Genomic DNA, 24,926 nt, shown 5'->3' with positions numbered 1-24,926 from the left:
TAGACATTTTTCTCAATAGTGATAACTATGCATTTTTGAACATCACGCGTTGGGAAGATAAATGCATACTCAAAACTTACTCATTGAGTGTAAGAAGATTCTTTTGTCTTACAATTCAAACTTTATTTGATTTGATTTGTCTAGAGATCATTTAATAGGTACCCAAATGAATATGAAAAATATATATAATATTATCTAAAAAATGAATAGGGCTGACTATAGTTACTCAAACCTATAGTTCATTAATCTAATTCTTATTTATTTTTTAGTTCATACGTAGTCCATTCGTATTGGCAAGCAGTGTAGTTTTGGAATGAATTTAAATGATCTACATTACATACAATGTTCTGGATAGGAAATAAAGAGTATTACCAAAGTGGCCTGCACATTGAATAATTTAGCCATGAGAGGAGCACACAATAAGATTGTAGTTGTGTATGGAATAAATAAACATGAATTCATACGTACCAAAGATAATTTAAATGGAGGAATATAGTCAGAGTTCAATTAAGAGCAAATACCACTGAAGATGTCTTAATGTGGCATGGTCAAATGTCAAATGAATGAATGATGTTAATACTTTTTATAAATGTAAGTTTTGGTAGTGAATTTCTGTTGTGAATTATAGGATTGAGGTCGAGCTTCATCCGAGTGAGTCCTAAGCACCATTTGTACCGCATGTCCCTAGCCAAACTGCAATGAGTTAGTTTCCATCTTTATTAAGCCTGCAATGAGTTGGTAAGATGACTGTTTTCGTGTTCCAATTTGCATTGACCGTCCTTGAAGTGAAAGACAATGTTGCCATCAATGCGATGGGCCGCTCTAATACCTATAATATATTTTTTCATTTAAATTTAAGCACATGATATTGCAAATTAAGAGTACGTATGTTCCTTGAAATCATGTCAGGGCCACACAATGTGAACGAAAATGTACGAATGAAAACAAGGCAAAAGCGCGTGAAAAAAATAGGGTTTAAAAAATTCCTCTATGACAGATTGGACAGATTCATGTGGTACAACCAACATTAAATTAAAATACAGTCATGTACAAGCAGCGAGTCAGAACCTCACCGTCACGTACATACTTCTGCAAACTTTCACGTACAGCCAGCGAGCTAGGAAAATCAACAGACGGAACTTGTTCAATCGTCTTGCATTGCTTGTAAATAATTCCGAGTCATTGATTTGCAAAAGTTAATTATTCCGAGTCATTGATTTGCAAAAGTTAATTGAAACATTCCATAATAAGAGACGCCTTCGACGTAAATATAGACTATGATGGTGGTGAAGAGATTCGATGCATGACTCTATTTACTCCTCACAAGACAAGCGTGTAATTTAGCTGACGTACATTAAATGCTAAACCCAATTTGAAGCAATTTTAGTAGTAAAATGAAACTTAGGGTGGATAGTAATTTGACAGAGCGCTAAACCCAATTTGAAGCTGCGATGATGAATTGCAGAAGAAAGCGCAAGTATAGATTGATAAGTAGAACGTAATTAGTTAAGATTAGAAAAGATGAAAATGATTCATAATGACGGAAAATACGTCGACAGCAGGATTCGAACCTGCGCAGGCATAGCCCAACAGATTTCGAGTCTGTCTCCTTAACCACTCGGACATATCGACGAGATGCAAAGTTCTCCTTTTTCACTTTATTTATTATTGATAATTAAAGACCAAAACCATGATAATTGCAGAGTATTGTTTAAAGAGGGGGACTGGAAAAAATACATCCCTGAACCTCTAGCTTTAAAATATTGTTTAAAGAGCGGCGCTGGAAAAAATATGGGAAGGTTTAAACTTTAGACTACAAATTTAGTAAATAGTCATCTTTATTATTATTATTACAAGTTTAACTCAGGCTTAAAAAAATGATTGTCTGTGAATAGTAATTTTTTTGTTTTATATAAGATAAAAATAAATATATATAATACAATTATATAAAATATAATTTTCATTTAAAGCTAATTGAAAATATCTTTCTATTCTTATCACATATTTCAATTTAAAAAATAGTCAAAAATAATATAATTTATTTTTATGTTCTCCTCTTTCATGAGTTTAATAATTTATTTCAAATTTTACTTTCCAACATTATATTTTTTCCTTTGTAAAATCATATTGAGATATATGAGATTACATATGAAGCTACATCTTGAAGAAGCTTTGTAGGAGGAAAAACAAGAAGAATCTGGGAGAGACAAAAACAGAGGTCAAGAAAGAAAACAAAAGAAGAACAACCCACCAAAAAGGGACAAAGCTCCCAACACAAAGAAAAAAGTAGAAAATAGTGAGCAAAGAGAATCAAGATTGATTAAACATAGAGAGGGTGTTTGCTTGCAAATGAGAATCCACATGCAACTGTCTTAAAATTTTGCTCTTTGCAAACATGAACAAAGGATATATGGGCAAATGAAAAGCACATCCTATCAATCAAATCTTTAATAGGTGAGAGAATCAAATTTTCTACTCTATAGATCTCATTTATCCATTTGATGATGGCTTAGAATCTCCAAAGACTTGAATTTTATCTAAATTTTTGTATGTGGTCAAAACCCCACAGACAAGATTTATCAAGGAAAAGAAGAGTCATAAAATTCTGCATTTTCAATTTTAGTATATTTTAAAAATGAACAAAAATAAAAAAAATCTCAGATAAAACACTAACCAACCAAATACAAAGTGACAGAGTCTAATAGTTGTGATACCAATTGTCCAACATTATACTTATACAATCAGCCTTAAACCCTTCACACCAGGCCTGGAATTTGACGGTCACCCCTACCCGTCATATGAATTTTTGATGACGGTTTAGTCATTTCAATGCCTTTCATTTGACGTTTTAAGAAAAATATTAACTGTCAAAAAATATAAAAGTAGAAGATTGAAGCAATGAAAATCAAATATATTCTATTATTTAAAATATTTTATCAATTATGTTCTATTATTTCAATTTTGACTAGTTTCTAAATTCATATGAAAAAATAGAACTATTCTAAAAAATCATATTAAAACATTAAAAAATTAGAAACAACTACATCCTTCCATATTCTAAATCCTTCCATTTCAAAATATTCTAAATAAGTTTGTATTTTTATAATAAACATTCTAAACTAATATATATATTACCTACTAATTTTTTTTACAGTTTATTTATAATTTGAAGTGTCATCTATACGGTTTCAGAGAAAAAAATAGCATGTCAATGCATACGTTCTATTAATTTTTTAAGCTGTCAAATACGGTTCAAAAATGAAAAAACGGCCATTTTGCCTGTCAAATTCCAAACCTGCTCCGCACTAAACAACTAAAAATCAAAACTTAATGTATGTGATTTCTATAGTTATACCCTAGACTTGATGAAATATGGGTAATCAGAGGCAGAGGCGAAATATTGGAAAAGTTTGAAGTAGACTGCAAATTTACCACGGTGGGCTGTAGACCAAGAAAACTGGGGATAAAAATCAAGAAACGCACACATTATGCTGCGCGCCAGGTAGGGGTCGAACCTACGACTTTCTGCTTAGGAAACAGACGCTCTATCCACTGAGCTACAGGCGCTTATTGCGTTTTAAACATTTTTATAATTAATATTTTTCAAAGTGAAAACTAAACTTTTGTTTTTGCTTTTGGTTATTTCACCTGAAACACCTTCTCCTGACTTCGTTGGATTTAGTACTATTATTTCACTGAAAACATGTTCTCCTGCCTTCTCGGCTTAGTATTTAGTTATAACAGGAAAAATTAGAGTTAGAATAACATTCAAGTGGACGTGCCGGAGTGGTTATCGGGCATGACTAGAAATCATATGGATTCTGCACGCGCAGGTTCGAATCCTGCCGTGACGGCTATTTGTCCAGAATTACGCAATCTGGAGTCTTGCTGTTGTTCTCATTTTGCTCTCTCCATAACATGTTTGGAAAAAACGAAGGCTAATTACTCATATCATATTTTGTTTCATAGACAGCTATATCATATTTTGTTTCATAGACAGCTGTTTTTCATCCCCACGCTGTTACAGTTTGAACTCAGCAATGTTAGATGTCTTACAAACGGAGGTGAGAAGGAAAATTTCCACTTTCGTTTAATTACACTTTTTAAAAATCTCTCTTCTTAATTATAATAGTAATCATATAAATATTTTTTTATTATAATAGTAATCATAGAAATCCCACCTTTGTGTGCAATGCGTAGTGTGTTCTATTTGTTTTGGTATACATTTGTGCAATATATAAGGTCAATTGATAGGCAGTTTAGCAAATGATTTTTTGTGCAACCAAAGTTTTAATAGAATAGCGATAACTTCAAATCAATTATGCATTTGCTTACGACTGAAACAAAACCTCTAAATTAGGAAGATAATTAGGATCCATCATGAACATGAAAATATTATGTTTGCAATAGGGAGAGGGGGAGAGAGAGGGATAAAAAGAGGGAGAGATATACGAGGAAAGAGCAAAAGAGAGAGAGGTGTGATGATTGAGCTAAAGAGAAAGATAAAGATAGACATGGAGAAGGAAAATGAGAGGGATATCGAAAATGAGAGGGAGAGATAGAAAGATAAAGATAGAGATACAAAGTTATACACAGAGGGAGAGAGATAGAGATATAAAGAAATAGAGATAGAGTGAGAGATGGAAGAGCAAGAAATATGGAGACATGAAGATAGGAGGGCAAAGAGATATAGATATAGAGGTCTAGGAAGAGGGTAAGGGATACAAAGATGGATGGATAGAAAGAGGGATACATGTCTACAAATAGAGGGGGAGAGAAGAAGATAGAGCGAGGGAGCAAGAGGGAGACAAATAGATAAAGAGATAGAAAGAGGTAAAGGGAGAGATAAAGATAACAATAAATTTTACTATGAGCTAAAAACCATAAAAATAATTTAGAGTCAGTACTCAAGTGTGTTAGAGTAAATCCTAAATAAAATGATTGAATGTAGAATATAAACTAACTCAAGAATGCATCAATCACTTGACTTGAATGATAAATGTTAGATCTGAAGTTTAATTTCAGAAATATGAGACCAACATGAAATCATACCCAACCCTTTAGGGAGAGGTACAAGTCAGTCATCAGCCAGTGATTCCCTCTCATCCTCCAACATCTCTTGAAGCTTCCATTATGGTGAATAAGTGTTGATGAAGACTTGATATTTGCTAATTTTTCCTTGAATTTGCTGATTTGGAACTTCACATAACACAAAGCTTTCACATCACAAGGATATCATAAAGTTGCACCTTCAATTGATTGATTGCCAAATGAGGAAAGCTAACTTACTTATACATGAAATCCTAACTTTAAATTGATAAAAGGAAACTTAGAAATATTATTTTTTCGTATTAAAGATAATTTTAGAAATGGCAAGACCTACATATTATCCTCCTAAAATATTAGCCAAAAATCATCAGACACTATTTGTCAATTGTCAGTGTCCCAAAAAATAGGCAATAATTTTTAGGATTGTCAAATAATAATATGATGATTCTAGAATTATAATTTATATGAGAAGTTATAATATTTAAGTGATGGAAAAGTTGTTTAGAAATTTGAAATAGGATATGAATTATAATAAATTAAAATGATTAAAGATAAAGGGCACACCTAGAATTAAGGGCCCGAATAAGAGTGTGATGAGATTTTAATTAAGAAAGGACCCATGTTCTTGAGTTAATCATTAATTGAATACCAGAAAAGTCCTATAATGCATAGAAGAACAAGACACACTAAAAATGAGTGCTAGGAGAGTGTGAATTTGGACACCTTGATCAAAGGTGTATGTTTGATGCTACAAAAAGAAGTTCAGGTCTTTGCATATTGTTGAATGAATGAATACAGGAAGTTGTTCTAGAGACTTTCCAAGAGAATGCTTTGCATTTCCCTACATTTCAAGATATGGACTTGTGGTTCAAAACTTATCTTGTATGTGTTGTGAAATATGCATCTTTCTCTTTTCAAGACACATAAGTTGTCACAAAGGTTTTTGGTAATTGCAATATGTAGACAATTTGATTGTATGTGAGGACTAGTCTGGGAAATGCTTCACATTTCTCTATATTTATGTGTTTTCTCTTGCAATTTGGTGGACATGATCATGTTGTTTGTACATTGTCTTAGCTCGGGTTTCAAGTGTTGAAATGTATTGCAAGTATGATTGTCAACGGTCTATCTCAAGAATATATTTACTACCTGTTACGAAGATTAAACGGCTATGTATATGCTTGCCTGTGCCAACTTAATTTGGCATGACAACATAAAGTCCAGCGTATGAGAATGATGATGAAAATTCTTGGGATGTCTATATGTGGTGTGCATATCGGATTATGATCTCTATGGTGTCACATGTTGTTTGATGTTGATATTCTGGGAGATTTGTGACTATTTTACTAATAGGGCATGCTTTCTCATGTACACCATGTATTTGAGTGTTTGTGTTGGCTTTGGAAGATGTGGAAATATTATTTTGGGTCGAGCTAAGTCTTTATGTGAACCACAATGTGTAATTTCTCTTGATAAATATGTTTTTGGGTTGATTGGTAAAGGGCTACATGTTTCATCTACACGTTACCTCGTTGCTGACTTGGAGTGATTTGTGCCAATTGTTGGATGATGTGCCTACTTGGAAATGGGTGTCAAGGATGTTTTTGGTCCTATTTATCTTTTGGATAGAACCACAATGGGTTTCTTCACTCCGCAAAAGTATTTTGGGTTGACCTATTATATGTGTCATGTTTTTTTTATCAATGGTCAACTTCGACAAGGATTATTGAAGGTTTTGGAGTATATATATTGAAGATCATTCATTGGAGAGTGAGAGATTTTGTGTTCTTTCCAAGGTTGATCATAAATGACATACTAGAGGCAGTGAGTGAAAGGCTGCAACATTCTTAAAAGTTATTTCAATCTCCTGGAGGTAGTGAGTCAAAGGTAGCTAAAGTGGCGACAGTGTGGTAGAGGTAGTGAGTCAAAGACAATTATAATTCAAGTTGTTTCCTTATTGTAGCTTGCCTTTAAGTACTTAGTGAATCTCTTCTACAAGTGTTTATAAGTTTGGTGGACTTTAGGGAGTTGTACCCCTAAAAAAAGTTGTAAATATGTTATATTATTGTGAGGCTGGATTTGGACAATAGATCCAAGAAACTCTTCTCATCGTGGTTTTTCCGTTGTGGGGTTTTGAACGTATATCTCATGTTGTCTTGTGCAATTGTGTCGATTGTGTTATCTTTCATTGGTGTTGATTAGTTTAAAGATTTGAATTAAAATTAGGTGCAAAAAAGTTTAAGTTTTAACAGATACTGATTCACCCCCCACTCTTAGTATCTATTGTGTTCAACATAAAGCCCCTATTTTATCTTTCAATTTCAATTGTCAACCAATGAAAGTAATGTGTGTGCTTAACATAGATTGTAAGTATAACTAAGCACCAACAAAAATGTGAAAAAAGTAAGCAATTGCTATTCCAAATTTAAAAATCTAAAGAATATGATAATAAGGAAATGAAATAATCCAAAATTTGTACTAATTAAATAAAATACAAAATAATAGAATTCATAATGTTACGTTTTAGGATGTGTATCCAAAATAAATATTCTATTGGGTTCTTGGAAGAAAGTGGGCAAGGAAAAATTGAAAGGATTATTTTCTTTGGAAGAAGTAATAAAGGAGAAAAGAAGGTCCATGACTAGTTCCTGAAGGAAGAGGGGAATAAACACATAAAATTTATAATGCTTGTAAGATATATAATAAAATAATAATAAGAATATTATCTCCTCAAAGAAAATTAAAGACAATAGTAAGAATGGTAAATTCACAAAAATATGTACAAACAACTTATAGTGAGAGGATTACAAAATTCTAAAAATAATGTTAGGAATTCAAAATTCTAATTTTGAAAGTTTCTTGTTTGTCTGCATCTGATAGTTGGAGAACTAGGTCGCCTAGAGCCTCTCGATCCTTTACTTTCGAGTTGAATTTGTTGTCACAGGGGCATCTCTATTCCTTCTCTCATATTTAGCTCCGTGTTTGCATACTATGTATGTAGCTTGTTGTTTATGTTATTTTAAATCAAATTCCCATCATTTACCGTAGATCTAGCCTTTAAATTACATAATTTCAATTGCATGCTCAACTCAATCAAAAGGGAATAGAATCCAATCAAAACTCAACCCTCTTCTTAATAGAATTGAGGTTGAATCTATTGGGTTCTACTCTCCCTTTAATGTTCTTTATGCAAATAAGTGAATTCATTTGTGGATCACTCTTTCCATACATCACACTTATGTATGAAATACCTATGTACTCTCATATGATCTAAAGTCACTTTCACATGTTAGTGGATATGTTAAAAGGGTGATTTTCTTCCATGTACTAATAAGTATATCTAAATGGTGAGTATATGAAGAGGATTGATATATCAATTTGGTATTTTATAGAAAAGATAAGTTGTTTGAGTGATAAATAGCCAATCTATTTCTACTTGATGGATTGTGAATTGTATTATCTTTGCACACTATTGATAGAACCTTAATTGGAAGTGTGTATATTTTTGGGATATTGAAGAACGCTTTGAAAGAGAGAATAAGGTTTTGTACTCATATATGTAGGTGTTGCAAGTAAGCACATGAGCATGAAATAAATATATGACAAGAAATACTAAAGTAGTTTTCCTAGGGGTTATGGATGAAGGGTGGGATAGACGGAGAATTAAATATTGTGGGATTAATAAGTGTAAAGCGGAAAATAATCGAACCCTAGTTGCTCTCCCCTCTTCCAACTCCGAGGAGAGAGAAGGGAGGTTGCTAGGGTTGATGGTTTTCACTTAGGGGAGACTTTACATTCAAAAGAGGGGTTGAAACCCACAAGATCCAATCCCACACAATGCAAGATTGGATTCTAAATGAGTTTCAAGGGTTAAGACAGCAAGGCTACCCTCTTTTGTAAAGAATGTGCATAGAATGATCAAGCTAGGAACGCATAGAAAGTGAGAAAGATTCTCTTATAAACTGAGATAGCGATATAGGATGAAGCTGCGGACCTGGAATTAACAGTAAAATGTCGATACGGCGCTGTCCTGCAAATTTGAGCAAAAGTTGACGGGACGATGGCGCCTGGCGTGCACACGGTCCTCCGAAAAATCCGCGAAACGAAGGGGGATCTGTTCGTCTCTGCACAAGGATTCCAGATCTTCAATTTCAGCCGTGTACCTGCAACCTACACACAGAAAAGCGAAGATGATTGGGGGGTTAGGGATTAGGGGTTTGCCCTTAGGTCAAACCCCGATTTTGGAATTAACCAAGAAATGAGAAATGCTGTAAATGTAAATGTAAATGTCTGTAATGTAAAACAAGTACTAATACCTTGTTGTAAGGATGTTTGTATCCTTATGTGCGAAGGTATAGATGTTGTTGTATGTTGTATGTTGTATGTAGTATGTGATCTCCTCTTCAATGGTTGAATCCTTGTCTTGAATGCAACACTTAGCCTTGAATGGAGACTTAGAATGATCAATTGCTTGAAGGAATGCTTGAATACTTGAATGCTTGAGTGTTTGCGTATCGTTTCCACCTTTTTCCCCTCTATCAAATGAGAGAGGAAAATGTAGTTTATATATTTGCCAATTAGGGTTAAAAGACTGATTTTCCCGACCTTAGGCCGACCAGGAAAGATAATTTTCCAATTTGTAAACAAAAAGACCCGAAGTCCCATAGGAGACCGGGCCCAAAATAGGGCCAGGGACCAGGGCGCTGGGCACCATGGTCCTGGGGGACCAGGGCGCTGGGCGCTCTGGTCCCACCTCCCGAGACAGCAGGGTGCAAGGAGGATCAGGCCAGGGTGCTTGAAAAATGCAGTTTTTGGTGTCGTGGACAAGTTTCGGGGTCTCCATTCAGGTTCTGTGTTGCGTCGCCATCGTGAAGACCAAAATGCAGTCGAAATTGCAAGTGTCGCAATTTTAGGACGCTACATTTAGCCCCCACTTTAGCGGGAGTATGTATGCTCATACTTCCGGTAAAGTACAAGGAACAATCATTGAACGACTTTCACCACGTCAAGGAGGCAAGACACACCAAGCCCCTAGTGGACTAAGGATCTTACGACTTCGATTGACAAAGTAAAAGGGAAGATCACGAGAAAGAACCATGACTGTCAGTAGTAAGGTTCCCTCACTATGAGTCATGCAAGAAAAATACCCAAAATTTTCAAGGCAAAGCTAAGTTCGCTAAGAAATTTTCAAGTATCTTGAAAGGATAGACAGGGTGTATGCCCCCCTACGTTAAAGCGATCACACACGCCTCAACGGGGGTGATTGTTTTAACGTAGTGATACACATAAGAAATGAGAAGGAAAAGGAGCATGTTATCACAAAGATTTAGCCCCCAAGTGTCAGATAAACCCAAGGATAATAGACACAAACACAAAGCACGAGGTGACTTCGCTTTCCTCGGGGTCAGTATGCTGTATGATAATTCATGTATATATCATATGTATGTATGCATAATTGTTCTTCATTCCCCAATCAAGGAAGGTCACCTAGAAGAAGGGAACACATGTGTCTTTTGAGTCAACATGAGAGAGACCAAAAGAGATCTCAATGCTTTGCATCGTCCTCAAGTAGACAACAGCAAGGACAACAAATAGAAGAATGAGAATAACATATAGAAGAAGTAACAAAAGAGAGGAGGAGAATCTGCTATGCTAATGAAACTAGTCTAGCACGTCATCTACCCCTCGATCTTGCTGATCAATGTTTTGGGAAGGCAGGGAACACGCTAGAGGAGGAACATCCAACACAGCAGATGGAGCTATCACAAGATCCAAACAAGGGCTATGTTCATGTTCCAAGCCATGTTGTTCTTGTCTAGGAGCTAGGATAAGTGTTTTAGAAAATTCGTTAGATAAATGGTTATCAATATCAACAAGTTCATATTCACTATCAGAAGCAAGAGGAGTAACATGTTCATCATGAATAACATTTTCATCTATATCATCATCAAGATTTATAAAAATAGGATCTTTAACTCGCACAGGATCAAGACCATCATGCATCTTATGTTTAGGAGATTTAGGCTCAATTTCCGGCTGAGGAGAAAATGCAATAATGCTTGTTGAAGGTGTTTTTGGAGATTGCAAAGTTTGAGAAGCAGCTGCCTGAGCTCTAAGACGACACTTTCGTCAGCGTTCACGTGCAGAACGATTTCGTCTAGTCTTAGTAGAAAGTTGAGAAGATTGAGGAGGAGGAATGTTCTCATCCTTATCACTTGGGTGTTTAGGTTGTGGTCTCTTAGGTTGGATAATAGGAGAAGAGGAAGGTCTCTTCTCTCTATAAAAGGACGGAGGAGGAACTGCTCCATATAAAGGAGGAATTTTTGGTTTAGGAAGGAGACCAAGTCCATCATGACGAGGAGGTATAGGTCTACTTTTAGAAGTTTTATTAGGCATAGACATAGTCACATCCATAGGGATGGGTTGGGAATCTTCTTGAGGAAAGACATTAGTTTTATCTTTCAAAGGGAGAACTTCCTTCTCAAGAATGATAGGAATGTCAAGTTTAGGTGTTCTAGGTTCACTTATAGATAGGATCATATCTGTTTTCCACTTTTGATAAGATTTGAAAAGATGATCACTTCGCGGAGGAAGAGATTGGAATTGTTTAGGCCAAAAATAATCAAAAGGAACACTAGAAGTTCTTTCAGCTGGTTTAAAGAGACTATGATTGATAGTAACAACTTCACCATTATGGGGAAATTTCAAACACTTATGAATAGGAGAAGCAATAGCTTTCATGGAAGATAGCCAAGGATAGCCAAGCTTCACACGAAATTGTTCAGAAGATGGAATAATAGCAAAGTTCACATCAAGGGATTTGTTATGAACTTCAATAGGTAATGTAATAGAACCAATTGCAGGAGAAGAAAAAGCATCAAATAATTTCACAACCACATCTGTTTTGTCATAGATCACTTGATTTAATTGCAAAGTAAAAAGAAATTCCTCAGTAATAACATTAACCATGCAAGAAGGATCAATAAGCACTCCACGGAAAGGTGTATTCTTGACTTTTGCAATTATGTATAAAGGACCATCAGGTGCCCTGATAGTTTCACTAGAATCAAATGTGATGGAAGGTTCTTTAGGGTTTTCTTGCTGCTCTACAAAGTTAATCACATTCGGAGTCATAGACACAAGACCATCAGATGAGAGAGAGGAATCATTAGTCTCAATCGCATTAGAGGTGTGAGAAGGTAATGGATCAGTAAAAATCTGAAGATTTTGGTTAGGAGGAGCTACAGGTGTGTTGCCTTTATCATTCACTCCAGAAATAGAGATAGTATTATTATCAATCAAATCTTGAATTTTACCCTTCAAAGCAAAACATTTTTCAGTATCATGCCCAGGTTGACGATGAAATTGACAAAAAGATTTGTTATCAAAATAAGGTGAATTAATCTTTGCAGGATCAATTTGCCTTATAGGAGGAAGAGTAAGCACATTTTGTTCCAATAACTTATTCATAATACTATGCAATGATTCATTCAAAGGAGTATACTTTCTTTCTTTCTTGAAAAACTTAGAAATAGGAGGCACACCTGATGCTGCATTCACGTTGTTGTTGATGATGTTTTCATTGAATTTGATGGAATCTCTGTTCGGTTTAAACTTTCCAAATGGTTGTTGACTGCTATCACCCTTATCACTCGGAGCCATAGGATGTGATTGTTCCATTTGACTCACAGTCAGTTTATAATTGTGAAGAGTTGCACAGAACTGTTGGAAAGAAGTAAACTCAGAAAATAGAAGTTTGTCTCGAATATCTTTTTGTAAATTAGAAATAAAGATTCTTTGAATATCATTGTCAGGCATTGGAAAAGAAATTTGAGCATACAAATGCTTATATCTACCAATGAAATCAGTCACTTTTTCTTTAACACCTTGTTTACAATGCATTAAATCAATCAAATTAACTTTAGGACTTATATTGTTTTGAAATTGTTGAATGAAAGCATTTGCAAGTTGTTCAAAAGAAGTAATAGAATAAGAAGGCAACGAGCAATACCATTGTAGGGCTTTGTCTCTTAATGTTCTAGTAAATAGTTTTGCAAGCAATCTTTGGTCATAAGCAAAATCAGTACATATTGTTTGAAAAGTCTTAACATGTGTTAGAGGATCACCTTTACCATTATAAAGCTCCAAATGCGGGATTTCAACATGTTTAGGGGGGATAGCTCGAACAATGTCAAGAGAAAGTGGGCTCGCAACATCAAATTTGGGCACACTAAACTTAGATTGATTCATAGAGGCAATTTGTTGCTGTAAAGAAGAGACAGTTTGTGCAAGATTGTTGATGGTCGCTTCAGTCGAAGAATTCATATTAGATGTGTTAGATTGAGATGGAGGTGTTATGTTATTGAAAGAAGGTAAAGAGTAAGGTGGTGGGACACTATGATAGTTAGTCATAGGAGAGGATTCGAAAGGAGGAACACTACAAGGAGGAATGGAATAGTTGAATGAATTGCCCCCTTGCGTCATGTTCATTTGTGGAGATGTAATAGGGACACTCATTGAAGGAATGAATGAAGAAGTCAAATTGAATGAAGGAAGAGGGTTAATTGAAGAGGAAGGATTGCCCCCATGACTGGTGATCATAGGAGGAATGTCTTGTATAGAAGTAGTCATTATGTTTGATGTAAAAGTAGGTATGCTAGCAATAGAAGTTGTCAAAGGAATAGAATGATTGACTTGAGTGGGAGGTTGGGTATAACCTAAAGTTTCGGCATAACTCTTCATAGGCATCACATTCGAATCCACAATGTGTGCAATACCACGCAAAATATCAATTCCATTCTTATCACTTTGAAGCATATGTTTTAGACCCTCAATTAAAGGAAGAGCTTGACTATCGGGGTATTCTTGAGACATCCATTGTCGAAAATCATCAAATTGGTTATCCAATTTCGAAAGTTGTTCTACAGAAACCTCATGGAGAGCTTCTTCATCATTAGGAGGATTAGAGGAATTACCCATGTCCTCGTTAAAAAGGCTATTCAAATTAGGTTCCATCTCCTCGGTAGTTAAACCTCAGAAAGACTTAATTCTAAGGCTTCGTCTAACGGGAATAGTGTAAGTAGGGCTTATTGTTGTAAAACTCATGCACTAGAGAGGGAGAGAAAATTTTGAATTTAGAGGTAGCAAATTTCAGTAAAATCAGCCAATCTCCTAGATTTAGGCTGTTAAATGCAATCATGACAATCTCCCAAAATTTCAGAAAAAATGTCCGGGACCGTGGCGCTCGGAGTGCACACGGTCCTTGCAACTTTTTTTGAAATTTGCAGGGATGAAAGTTATGATGATTTTAAAGCTAACCTAAAAAAATTGAGTGATTTTACGATCTATAGATAGGCCAAATTAAAGTTGCAATCTCAAAATTGAACCCTACCCAGATTGTCGAAAAATGCAAAATTTGAATTTTGAAAAAGAGAGGGAAACTGAAATTTTGAATTTTATGATTTTAGAGGGAATGTTAAGAGCAATGCAAGTTTTGAATTTTAAAAGTTGACTCAATTTCACGCAAAATTCAATTTTGAAAGCGGAAATCAAAGTTGTTGTAATTAAGCACTTAATTTCAAAAGTCACAAATTGCAAGAATTTGAATAAAGTACTGAAATTTCGAATGAATGCAAACACACTTTTCAGATTTAGGGTAGTAAGAACACAATTTCGACACAAAATTTCAATTTCAACAATTTTTGAATGATTAGGAGCCTTAAACCAAGCAATCACAAGACCAACTTTGACTGTAATTTTGAAAGTGTTAGATTTGGTAAAATCAGCCAAAATTCTGGATTTTAGCAGAAAAATACAATGAGATCTAGCTCCCGAAATTTCGAAAAAAATGTCGGGGACGATGGCGCTCGGAGTGCACACGGTCCTCGCAACTTTTTTCCAAATTTTCAGGGATGAAAGATATTGTGATTTTATTGCAGAATCCAAAGTTACAGCTGATTTGGAGATGTTTTGATTAGTGAAATTGTCGGACAAAGTTTGAATCAAGAGGGTTTCAAAAATTAGGGTTTTGACACTTAACCACTTAATTTTAAAAATTAAAGCACAGATATGAATTGATAATTTGTAATAGAAGGGCAGATCTGAAACAAGCATTAACTATTAAATATTTCACAAGTTCAATTACTAAAAATAAATTTTAGGGTTTTTATGCAATTAACCTCTAAAATTTGCAAAAGATCAAACATGGAAATGTAATCAAGGAATCAAATTTTTAGATCTAACCATGAATAATCAGAAAGGATGTTCACGTCGGGTTCACCAAAATGTAAAGCGAAAAATAATCGAACCCTAGTTGCTCTCCCCTCTTCCAACTCCAAGGAGAGAGAAGGGAGGTTGCTAGGGTTGATGGTTTTCACTTAGGGGAGACTTTACATTCAAAAGAGGGGTTGAAACCCACAAGATCCAATCCCACACAATGCAAGATTGGATTCTAAATGAGTTTCAAGGGTTAAGACAACAAGGCTACCCTCTTTTGTAAAGAATGTGCATAGAATGATCAAGCTAGGAACGCATAGAAAGTGAGAAAGATTCGCTTATAAACTGAGATAGGGATATAGGATGAAGCTGCGGACCTAGAATTAACAGTAAAATGTCGATACGGCGCTATCCTGCAAATTTGAGCAAAAGTTGACTGGACGATGGCGCCCGACGTGCACACGGTCCTCTGAAAAATTCGCGAAACGAAGGGGGATCTATTCGTCTCTGCACAAGGATTCCAGATCTTCAATTTCAGTCGCGTACCTGCAACCTACACATAGAAAAGCGAAGACGATTGGGGGGTTAGGGATTAGGGGTTTGCCCTTAGGTCAAACCCCGGTTTTGGAATTAACCAAGAAATGAGAAATGCTGTAAATGTAAATGTTTGTAATGTAAAACAAGTACTAATACCTTGTTGTAAGGATGTTTGTATCCTTATGTGCGAAGGTATAGATGTTTTTGTATGTTGTATGTTGTATGTAGTATGTGATCTCCTCTTCAATGGTTGAATCCTTGTCTTGAATGCAACACTTAGCCTTGAATGGAGACTTAGAATGATCAATTGCTTGAAGGAATGCTTGAATGCTTGAAGGAATGCTTGAATACTTGAATGCTTGAGTGTTTGCATATCGTTTCCACCTTTTTCCCCTCTATCAAATGAGAGAGGAAAATGTAGTTTATATATTTGCCAATTAGGGTTAAAAGACTGATTTTCCCGACCTTAGGCCGACCAGGAAAGATAATTTTCCAATTTGCAAACAAAAAGACCCGAAGTCCCATAGGAGACCGGGCCCAAAATAGGGCCAGGGACCAGGGCGCTGGGCGCCCTGGTCCTGAAGGACCAGGGTGCTGGGCGCTCTGGTCCCACCTCCCAAGACAACAGGGTGCAAGGAGGATCAGGCCAGGGTGCTTGAAAAATGCAGTTTTTGGTGTCGTGGACAAGTTTCGGGGTTTCCATTCAGGTTCCGTGTTGCGTCGCCATCGTGAAGACCGAACTGCAGTCGAAATTGCAAGTGTCGCAATTTTAGGACGCTACAATAAGGTGGATAAGATATCAAGGAATATGCATGGAGATTTGGGTGAAGGTGTGTTGGATTGTTTAACATGTGTAATATCTGAGGTAGTGACCTGAAGATGTAAATAAGAATAGATTGTGTGTATAATAAGGTATGTTGGGTAAAACTGAGGACTGAATATGAGAAAATTATATTTTATGTTTCCCTTTAGTGTTGGTTCCTTTAGTTTCCTCCTATGTGTGTCAATCCAGGATTCGTAGACTTTTGAAAGATAGTGTGACTGTTTTCTTAAGGGATGAAGATAATGAACTAAGTGGGGATGAATGCATCTATTAATTTGAACACACTTGCTAATTAAATCACCCTTTAATTGAATTAAAACACATCTTTACTCTAAAGCTCAATTTGAAACATACTTGGTGAATGAATGAAATCTTATTGCTAACATACTTCCTGAATGAAGATAACTAGATTACACTTCTCAAACTGATTTCCAGTTCACACTCTTTCAATCTAAAAGATCGAGAAAATGGTTCCGCTTCATGTCATTGTTGTGACAAGAAGTCGAATAGTGTATAAAGAGACAAGAGTTCCAAAATCACAGTTGTTTACCAGATGATTCATTGAGATACAATTTAACCTATAAGCAAAAGTGTTCTTCTTTAATTTGCAATCAAAAATCAAAATGTGTACAGATATCAGACCGAGATCTAGTTAAACACAAACCATAAAATAAGCTACTTCTACTTCCAAAACCGCTTAGACAATAATGAAATTATTACTGCAGATCAACATTCGAATAGATATGAATTGTATTATATAGAAAATCGTGTTGATGAATAAAATATTAATACAACAATCCACACTAATGAATGCAACTTTAATAAAATAAATATAGAACTCACCACACACAAAATAAATATAAAAAACTACTTGTTAATCCGAGCAATGGGCCTTGCCTCCTTGGTCAACGGTGATGGAATTCACAAACTAACTCATGTTAATTCACCATGTATTCAAACTTGCATCATAAGAATTTTAAGTCTTTGAACAACAATATATTATGATAATACTATTAGTTTCACACACACCTTATGGCTCCCTGGAGCCTTGATATTTATATGCACTACAAACTGTTTTAGTCATAACAACCCAAGAGATAAAACATACAATTAGTTTGGTTGTTTTGGCCTATGGCCTACAACCCCAAAATTGGCTGAAAATAGTTCCCATGTTTTTAAACATTGTTCACAAAATTGCAACAACTAAAACAAGTCGACTTTACTTATTATCAATATAGAAAATATCAAAACGACCCTTAAACAACCATGACCACTCCCATCAATGCTCCTTTGTCCATGTGTCCTCCGTTCAACCTTCCCTTCCTATTTATCTCCTATTATAACAGTTAGGCAAATTAATTAGCAAATAACCATAGTTTTCGTCATACTTTCGGTTTTAACTTTTACTTTCATATTTATAAAATTTCTCCTACTTCCTTACCAAATAGTGATAGGAATGATAGGAAGGGACATGGACATATAGAATAAAAGGCAAACTAAGGGTAAAATTAACAACACATTCTAGCCTCATCAAGGTATAAAAGATATCAATATCCTTAGGATGGGATAATTAGGAGGTTTTGAAAGGGTCCTGAAAAGGAGGAGGAATCAATATAGGAAGTATCATTATCTACTTAGTGTTGGAAAAGAAACATGTGGTGGTCAAGGTTCTATCAACAACATTATTAGCCTTAACAATAGCTATGGTGAATAAGGGAATGAAAGAGGAACCTAGGTGGGTAATTTAGCTCATCAATAAGGATATAGGTCAAACATATTGTTACTTATGATTTCTACTCATGAAGCATATGATGATTTATTTTTGTGTGCAAACTACATATTCAAGAGCCACATATGAATATTTTGATAGAGAATTCAATGAGGACCTGATCCAACTTTTCTAGGAGCTAAATTTGAAGGACCAGGTCACCTAGAGCTGCACAGTCTTGCGAATTTTTGAAAAACTTCTGGAAATTGATTCAGAGCAACATTCTGGTTATGAAAAAATTCTTGTTTGTCTGCATCTAGTAGTTGGAGGACAAGGTCGCCCAGAGCCTCTTGGTCTTGTACTTTTGAGCCAAATTTGTTGTCATAAGTACCTCTCTATTCCTTCTACTCATATTTAGCTACATGTTTGCATAGCGTTTTCGTAACTTATTGTTTATGTTAGTTTATGTCAAATTCCCAACATTTATCCTAGATCTAGCCTTTAAATTACATCATTTCAATTGCATCATCAACTCAATCAAAAGGGAATATAATCCAATCAGTATTCAACCCTCTTCTTAATAGAATTGAGGTTGAATCTATCAGGCATTCCTCTCTCTTTAATGTTTTGTATGGAATAAGTGAATTCATTTGTGGATCCCTCTTTCCATACATCACACCTATGTATGAAATACCTTTCCACTCTCATACGATCTAAAGTCACTTTCACATCTCAATGGATATATTAAAAGGATGATATTGTTCCATGTACTAATAAGTATATCTGAATGGTGAACATATGAAGATGATTGATATATCAATTTGGTAATTTATAGAAAACATAACATGTTGGATTGATAAATAGCCAATCTATTTCTACTTGATGGATTGTGAATTGTATTATCTTTGAACATTGTTGATGGAACCTTAATTGGATGTGTGTATATTTTTGAGATATTTAAGAATTCTTTGAAAGAGAGAATAAGGTTGTGTACTCATACATGTAGGTATTGCAAGTAAGCACATGGGCATGAAATAAATATATGATGTCCAAGAAATACTAAAGTAATTTTCCTAGGAGTTATGTATGAAGGGTGGGATAGAGGGAGAAGTAAATTTTGTGGGATTAATAAGGTGGATAAGATATGAAGGAATATGTATGGAGATTTGGGTGAAGATGTGTCAAGGATAGTTTAACATGTGCAGTAGTTGAGGCAATGACCCACATATGGGAATAATAATATATTGTGTGTCTAATAAGATATACAAGATATCAATATCCTCTAGATGGGATAATTAGGAGGTTTTGAAAGGATCCTATAAAGGAGGAGGTATCAATATAAGAAGTATTATTATCTACTAAGTGTTGAAAAAGAAACACGTGGTTGTCAAGGTTCTATCAATAACATTATTAGCCTTAACAATAGCTATGTTGAGTAAGGGGATGGAAGAGAAACCTAGGTGGGTAATCTAGCTCATTGATAAAAGGGAAAATTGAAAGTATGTAGCAAACAAAAATAACCAAGTGGAGCAAACCAACAGGTAACCATAGGTTTCAAGTTTTGCAAAAAAGAAGAAGGGAGTGGACTATTTCACAATCATGGTATAATCAATCCTTTTGTGGAAGCTTTTATTTCCATTCAAAAAGTTAAATCTATCAAATAAAGGGATAGCGATGAGAAAACTAAAAAATAGAAGAAATGTAGGCAATAATAAGGATATAGGTCACTTGATTGAAGGAATATAAAATTATCCTTATGCAAATTTATTCTTTGTGCATGAAAAATAAAAATATGTATACAATTAGCTACATGTGTACACAAAAATAAATTAAAAAAAAAGTTCAAATAATCTAAAAAATAACGATTTAAAATATAATAATTTAAATAGATTGAATAACATAAAATAGATCAAAACACATGTAACTATACAACCAATAGAACAAGTTAGCTAAAAAAAGATTGAAATATTTAGAAGCTCATTGAAGAAGTAAAGCCCCCATTTTATCTTTCAATTTCAATTGTCAACCAATAAAAGCAATGTGTCTTGTTAATCTAGATTGTAATTATAATTAAGGACCAACAAAAATGTGAAAAATGTAAGCAATGACCATTCTAGATTTATAAATCTAAAGACTAAGATAATACATGGAGGTAATAAGGAAATGATCTAATCCAAAATTTGTACTAATTATAAAATTCAAAGCAATAGAACTTGTAATGTTACATTTGAGGATATGGATCCAAAAGAAATATCCTATGAGTTCTTGCAAGAAAGTGGACAAGGAAAAATTAATAGCATTATTTTTTTTGGAAGAAGTAATAAAGGAGAAAAGAAGGTATGTGATTAATTCCTCAAGGAAGAGAGGAATGATCACATAAAATTTATAATGTTTTGTAAGAATAAAACAACAATAATAAGAATATTATTTCTTCAAAGAAAATAAAAGATGATAGTAAGAATGGTAAATTCACAAAAAATATGTACAAATTATTTATAACGAATGGATTAAGAAATTCTACAAATAATGTCAGCAATTCAAAATTATAGAAGCATAACATAAGAGATGTTGGATGCATACTAATCTTAGATGTCTTTTCTGGGATGCTTGTTTTCCCTTCAGAGAGAGTGAAGCATCTTGTATAATAGACAAGTCCACATTGGTTGGCCACTTCATTTTGGAATTCTATGCTTGGTGATGTGTTTTTACTCTTCATGTGGGTCAAACATATTGCTACCTATGATTTCTACTTGTGAAGCATTGGATGATTGACTATGAGGGAATTGAATTGGCCTTTAGTTTATACTATTTTAGGTATTAATTTAGATTTATGTTTGGTGATGTGTTTTTACTCTTCATGTGGATCAAACGTATTGTTACTTATGATTTCTACTCATGAAGCATTGGATGATTGACTATGGGGGAAATGAATTCTCCTTTAGTTTATCCTATTTTATTTATTAATTTAGATTTATATTATATTTATTTTAATTATTTATTTATTAATTTAATAAAATTATTATTTTATTATCATTTTTAGATTATGATTTTTATTAGTATTTGAATTTTGATATATATTTTGATTTTTCATTTAGTTTATTGTACTTTAATTATAAATGTAGATTTAAGTTTGAATTTTTTAGATTATTTCTCTTTTTATGAAATTACAAAAAATAATTAAAAATTATCAGAACTAATTTAATAAGTCTTCTCTATCTTTCCCTCTTTTTATCCCTATATCTCCCTCTCTCTATTGCTCCCTCTTTTTATATCTTTTTGTTTCTCCTCTATCCTCTCTATTTATTCCCCCTCCCCCCCCCTCTCTCTCTCTCTCACACACACACACACACACACACACACACCCACCCTCCCTCTCCATCCCTCCATATATCTCTATATCTAACTCTTTATCTTTTCCCCTCTCTATCTCCCTCCCTCTTTCTACACCTCTTTATATTACTTGTCTTTGTCACCTTTCTCTCACTCTTGCCCCTCTTTCTTTCTCTCTCCCTCTACCGCCCCCCTTCCCGCTTCCCCCCCTCTCTCTCTTCACACACACACACACGCGCGCGCACACACACACACACACCTCCCCCTCTTCCTTTATAGCTCTCTATTTGTTCTCCATCTCCCCATCTATGTCTATCTTCATCTCTCCCTTTACCTCTTTCTATCTCTTTATGTATTTGTCTCCCTTTTCCTCTCTCACTCTTTCTTCTTCTCTCCCTCTCTATCTGTAGACATGTATCCCTCTCTCTATCCATCCATCTTTGTATCCCTTACCCTCTTCCTAAACGTCTATATCTATATCTCTTTGCCCTCTTATTTCTATGTCTCCATATTTCTTCTTCTTCCATCTCTCACTTTATCTCTATTTCATTATCTCTCTCGCTCTATATATAACTTCTTATCTCTATCTTTATCTTTCTATCTCTCCCTCTCCTCTTGATATCCCTCTCATTTTTCTTCTCCATATCTATCTTTATCTTTCTCTATAGTTCGATCATCACACCTCTCTCTCTTTCACTCTTTCCTCATATATCTCTCCCTCTTTCCCCCTCTCTCTATTGCAAACATAACATGTTCATGTTGATAATGGATCATAATTATCTTCCTAATTGAGAGGTTTTGTTTCAATCGTTAGCAAATGCATAATTGATTCGAAGCTATCATTTTTTTATTAAAACTTTTGTTGCACAAAAAATCATTTACTAAACTGCCCCATTAATTGACCTTATGTATTGCACCAAGTGGGATTGCTAGTATTTATATGGTTACTATTATAATTAAGGAGAGCTTTTTAGACAAAAGAAAAGATTTTCCTTCTCACCTCCGTTTAAAAGACACCCGACATTGAGAGTTCAAACTGTAACAGCGGGGGGAGCGAAAACAACTGTCTATGAAACAAAATCTGATATGAGTAATTAGCCTTCGTTTTTTCCAAACATGTTATTGAGAGAGCAAAGTGAAAACAATAGCAAAATTCTTGATAAACAGTCGTGGACGGCAGGATTCGAACCTGCGCGGGCAAAGCCCACATGATTTCTAGTCATGCCCGATAACCACTCCGGCACGTCCACTCGGATGTCATACTCTCTAAATTTTATTTACTCATTTAGGCACAAAAACATGTTTCCAGTGATAATAATAATAATAAGTCCAATGTAGCCAGGAGAACGTGTTTTAGTGAAATAACATAACGGAAAAACCAAAAAACATTAGTAAAAAAAAATTACAGCAAGCGCCTGTAGCTCAGTGGATAGAGCGTCTGTTTCCTAAGCAGAAAGTCGTAGGTTCGACCCCTACCTGGCGCGCAGCTTAATGTGTGCGTTTCTTGATTTTTATCCCCAGTTTTCTTGGTCTACAGTCCACCGTGGTAAATTTGCAGTCTACTTCAAACTTTTCCAATATTTCTCTCCAAACAATATTTTAAAAACTTTGCGTCTAATTACCCATACTTCATGTCAGTCTTGGAAAAATAACATTATGTACAATGTATAAGTATAATATTGCAGATTTGGTATCACAATTACTGGACTCTACCACTTTGTATTTGGCTGGTCAGTAAATTTTCTCTGTGGGTTTCTAAGTCATCATCAAATCCCATACTTCATGTCAGTCTTGGAAAAATAACATTATGTACAATGTATAAGTATAATATTGGATATTTGGTATCACAATTACTGGACTCTACCACTTTGTATTTGGCTGGTCAGTAAATTTTCCCTGTGCGTTTCTAAGTCATCATCAAATGGATCTATCTGTGGAAAATTTGATTCTCTTATCTATTAAAATTTTGACTGATATATGATGTGTATTTCATTTGTTCATATATCTTTTGTTCATCTTTACAAAGAGCAAAATTTTGAGACGTATATCCTATCAAAGCAAGGTTTACATTTGACGGATAGATGGGAAATTACGGAACACTTGGAGGATTCTTATTTGCAAGCAAACGGAGCTTAATCAATCTTGACACTCTTTGTTCACTCTTTGTCCCTTCTTGGTGGACTGTTCATCTTTTGTTTGCTTTCTTGACCTCGTTTTTGTTTCTTTTCCAATTTAGTTGCTGTGTTATTGCTTTACTTGTTTCTTCTTGTTTTTCCTTCTACAATATGTAATCTTATATATTTCAATATGATTTTACTACTTTTTTTTTTCTGAAGAAAAAAAAATAAAAATGTTGGAAAGAAATTTTTGAAATGGATTATTAAATAAGAAAAAATTATTAAGCCCACTAAGAAAGGAGAGCATAAAAAAAGAATTATATATTTTTACTATTTCTTAAATTGAAATATATGATAAGAATAAAAAATATTTACAATTAGCTATATTTTATATAATTATATTATATAAACTTATTTTTGTCTTAAATAAAACTAAAAAATTACTATTCACAAACAATTATTTTCTAAAAATAAATTGAACTTTGAAAATTCTATAATCTCCATAAAAAAAGCTTGTTATAGTAAAAGTGATTATTTACTAAATTTGTACTCTAAACTACTATTCACAAACAATTATTTTCTAAAAATAAATTGAACTTTGAAAATTCTATAATCTCCATAAAAAAAACCTGTTATAGTAAAAGTGATTATTTCCTAAATTTGTACCCTAAACCCTCCCATATTTTTTCAGAATATAATTCATCTTTTCCTTTAAACGATATTTTATCGTGGTTTTGGTTTTAAATTATTAATTATAAGAAAAATAAAAAGTACATAATTTTCGATATGTCCGAGTGGTTAAGGAGTCAGACTCGAAATCTGCTGGGCTATGCCTTCGCAGGTTCGAATCCTGCTGTCGACGCTTTTTTCGTCTTTTATAATCTTAACTAATTACGTCCTATCAATATACTTGTGCTTTCTTCTGCAATTCATCATCGCAGCTTCAAATTGGATTTAGCTTTTACATCAGTTAAATTACATGCTTGTCTTGTCCATTATTCTATATTCTATAAATGCTCCCATGCGATAATATCAGACGGGAAATTTAAAGTTTAGTTATTAAAATTCATTGCTTGTTTGTAGACTATGTTGTATAATAATGTCAGATTCAAAGGATTGTTGGTTAGGTAGACTCAATTTGTTGGTG

The 24,926-nt window shown here is 34.3% G+C and overlaps 5 non-coding genes across 5 annotated transcripts; 2 read left to right on the top strand and 3 right to left on the bottom strand.

Moving 5' to 3' along the window:
• Window positions 1-1,550: 1,550 nt before the first annotated feature.
• On the bottom strand, window positions 1,551-1,632 carry TRNAS-CGA (transfer RNA serine (anticodon CGA)). The gene has a single exon. It is a non-coding gene; the product is annotated as a tRNA-Ser (tRNA).
• Window positions 1,633-3,494: 1,862 nt separating this feature from the next.
• Window positions 3,495-3,567, bottom strand: TRNAR-CCU (transfer RNA arginine (anticodon CCU)). Its single transcript has one exon. It is a non-coding gene; the product is annotated as a tRNA-Arg (tRNA).
• Window positions 3,568-22,830: 19,263 nt separating this feature from the next.
• On the bottom strand, window positions 22,831-22,912 carry TRNAS-AGA (transfer RNA serine (anticodon AGA)). Its single transcript has one exon. It is a non-coding gene; the product is annotated as a tRNA-Ser (tRNA).
• Window positions 22,913-23,073: 161 nt separating this feature from the next.
• On the top strand, window positions 23,074-23,146 carry TRNAR-CCU (transfer RNA arginine (anticodon CCU)). The gene has a single exon. It is a non-coding gene; the product is annotated as a tRNA-Arg (tRNA).
• A 1,413-nt stretch (window positions 23,147-24,559) lies between these two features.
• Window positions 24,560-24,641, top strand: TRNAS-CGA (transfer RNA serine (anticodon CGA)). The gene has a single exon. It is a non-coding gene; the product is annotated as a tRNA-Ser (tRNA).
• The last annotated feature ends 285 nt before the right edge of the window (window positions 24,642-24,926 follow it).

Source organism: Cryptomeria japonica, chromosome 5, assembly GCF_030272615.1.
Source record: "Cryptomeria japonica chromosome 5, Sugi_1.0, whole genome shotgun sequence".
NCBI lineage: Eukaryota > Viridiplantae > Streptophyta > Pinopsida > Cupressales > Cupressaceae > Cryptomeria > Cryptomeria japonica.
This window is presented reverse-complemented; position numbering and strand designations above follow the sequence as displayed.